The sequence below is a fragment of the Colobus angolensis genome, unplaced genomic scaffold, assembly GCF_000951035.1.
Source record: "Colobus angolensis palliatus isolate OR3802 unplaced genomic scaffold, Cang.pa_1.0 Scaffold568, whole genome shotgun sequence".
NCBI lineage: Eukaryota > Metazoa > Chordata > Mammalia > Primates > Cercopithecidae > Colobus > Colobus angolensis.
Genome location: NW_012119243.1, coordinates 977256 through 979868, shown reverse-complemented (window position 1 = coordinate 979868; position 2613 = coordinate 977256). Strand labels below are relative to the sequence as shown.

At 38.4% G+C, this 2613-nt stretch overlaps 1 pseudogene across 1 annotated transcript; it reads left to right on the top strand.

Moving 5' to 3' along the window:
* The first annotated feature begins 446 nt into the window (after positions 1-446).
* On the top strand, positions 447-1695 carry LOC105525945 (annotated as a pseudogene). The gene has a single exon (XR_001003997.1). The product of XR_001003997.1 is annotated as a high mobility group protein B3 pseudogene (transcript).
* Positions 1696-2613: the final 918 nt, after the last annotated feature.

Sequence of the window (2613 nt, the reverse complement as noted above, 5' to 3'; positions counted from 1 at the left end):
TTGACCAACATGGAGATACCCTGTCTCTACTAAAAATACAAAATTAGCCAGGCATGGTGGCGCATGCCTGTAATCTCAGCTACTCTGGAGGCTGAGGCAGGAGAATCACTTGAACCCAGGAGGTGGAAGTTGCGGTGAGCCAAGATTGAGCCATTGCACTCCAGCCTGGGCAACAAGAGCAAAACTCCATCTCAAAAAAAAAAAAAAGTAGACAAATTAATCAACCTTAGGAAAGATAGTGTCAATGAACAGGCAAAGTAGCAATCCTTCACTAGATTATTAAATACATTTTGCAATTTTTTTGTCTTAGGTTTACAATAAATAAATTTGAAGCAAAAAAGTTTTATAAAGCCCTTTGAGCTTTAGAAAGTAAACCAAGAAAAGCAAAGAAATTTTGTTATAACTTATAAAATGTATTTGAGAAACTAGCGAACAATACAGTCAGGATGGCTAAAGGTGACCCCAAGAAACCAAAGGGCAAGATATCTGCTTATGCCTTCTTTGTGCAGACGTGCAGAGAAGAACATAAGAAGAAAAACCCAGAGGTCCCTGTCAATTTTGCAGAATTTTCCAAGAAGTGCTCTGAGAGGTGGAAGATGATGTCTGGGAAAGAGAAATCTAAATTTGATGAAATGGCAAAGGCAGATAAAATGTGCTGTGATCGGGAAATGAAGGATTATGGACCAGCTAAGGGAGGCAAGAAGAAGAAGGATCCTAATGCTCCCAAAAGGCCACCGTCTGGATTCTTCCTGTTCTGTTCAGAATTCTGTCCCAAGATCAAATCTACAAACCCCATCATCTCTATTGGAGACGTGGCAAAAAAGTTGGGTGAGATGTGGAATAATTTAAATGACAGTGAAAAGCAGCCTTACATCACCAAGGCAGCAAAGCTGAAGGAGAAGTATGAGAAGGATGTTGCTGACTATAAGTAAAAAGGAAAGTTTGATGGTGCAAAGGGTCCTGCTAAAGTTGCCTGGAAAAAGGTGGAAGAGAAAGATGAAGAAAAGGAGGAGGAAGAAGAGGAGGAGGAGGAGGAGGAGGAGGATGAATAAAGAAACTGTTTATCTGTCTCCTTGTGAATACTTAGAGTAGGGGAGCACCGTAATTGACTCATCTCTTATTTGAGAAGTGTCTGTTGCCCTCATTAGGTTTAATTACAAAATTTGATCACGATCATATTGTAGTCTCTCAAAGTGCTCTAGAAATTGTCATTGGTTTACATGAAGTGGCCAAGGGTGTCTGGAGCACCCTGAAACTGTATCAAAGTTGTACATATTTCCAAACATTTTTAAAATGGAAAGGCACTCTTCGTGTTCTCCTCACTCTGTGCACTTTGCTGTTGGTGTGACAAGGCATTTAAAGATGTTTCTGGCTTTTTTTTTTTTTTTAATTAGTAAGGTGGTATTAACTATGGTTATTGGCTAGAAATCCTGAGTTTTCAACTGTATATATCTATAGTTTGTAAAACGAACAAAACAACTGAGACAAACTCTTGATGCTCCTTGCTCGGCGTTGAGGCTGTGGGGAAGATGCCTTTTGGAGAGGCTGTAGCTCAGGGTGTGCACTGTGAGGCTGGACCTGTTGACTCTGCAGGGGGCATCCATTTAGCTTCAGGTTGTCTTGTTTCTGTATATAGTGACATGGCATTCTGCTGCCATCTTAGCTGTGGACAGAGAGGTCAGCTGGCATGAGAATTTTTTTTTAAGTGTGGTAGTTTTTAAACTGTTTGTTTTTAAACAGACTATAGAACTCTTCGTTGTCAGCAAAGCAAAGAGCCACTGCATCAATGAAAGTTCAAGAACCTCTTGTACTTAAACATGATTTGCAACGTTCTGTTATTTTTTTTTTTTTTTGTATGTTTAGAATGCTGAAATGTTTTTAAACTAGCCGGGCAAGGTGGCGGGCGCCTGTAGTCCCAGCTACTCGGGAGGCTGAGGCAGGAGAATGGTGTGAACCTGGGAGGCGGAGCTTGCAGTGAGCTGAGATCCGGCCACTGCACTCCAGCCTGGGTGACAGAGCCAGACTCCGTCTCAAAAAAAAAAAAAGAATGCTGAAATGTTTTTGAAGTTAAATAAACAGTATTACATTTTTTAAAAAAAATTTATTTGAAAAGTGAGGGAGGAAGTAAAGCAAACAATTATACAGGAAGTTCAGGTCAGTAAAAGTGGTAAACTAACATACAATATAGCGTTGATTAAAGGTTATAAAGGATTGTTTAAAAGTGCTGGTTAGTGGATGGCTGGGTTCAGTGTTTTAGCCTGTCACTGAATGCCAAATTTAGGTTAACATCTCAATGAATAAAAGAAATTGAATGATCATTTTGTGACAAATTTGCCAATGTTGTAAGATAAAATTTTTTTTTAATTTCTGTGAATTTAAAGACAAATCTTTAAAAAGAAATTTATTTCTTCTGAAAATCATGATGCCTATATTTTTATAGTAACTTATGTTTAAACCATATCAAGCTCTTTTTTTGTCCGTTTGTTTTTTGTTTTGGGGGGGTTTTTTGACATTTATTTTAGGTTTGGAAGTACATGTGAAGATTTGTTACATAGATAAACATATGTCATAGGGGTTTGTTGTACAGATTATTTCATCACCCAGGTATTAAGC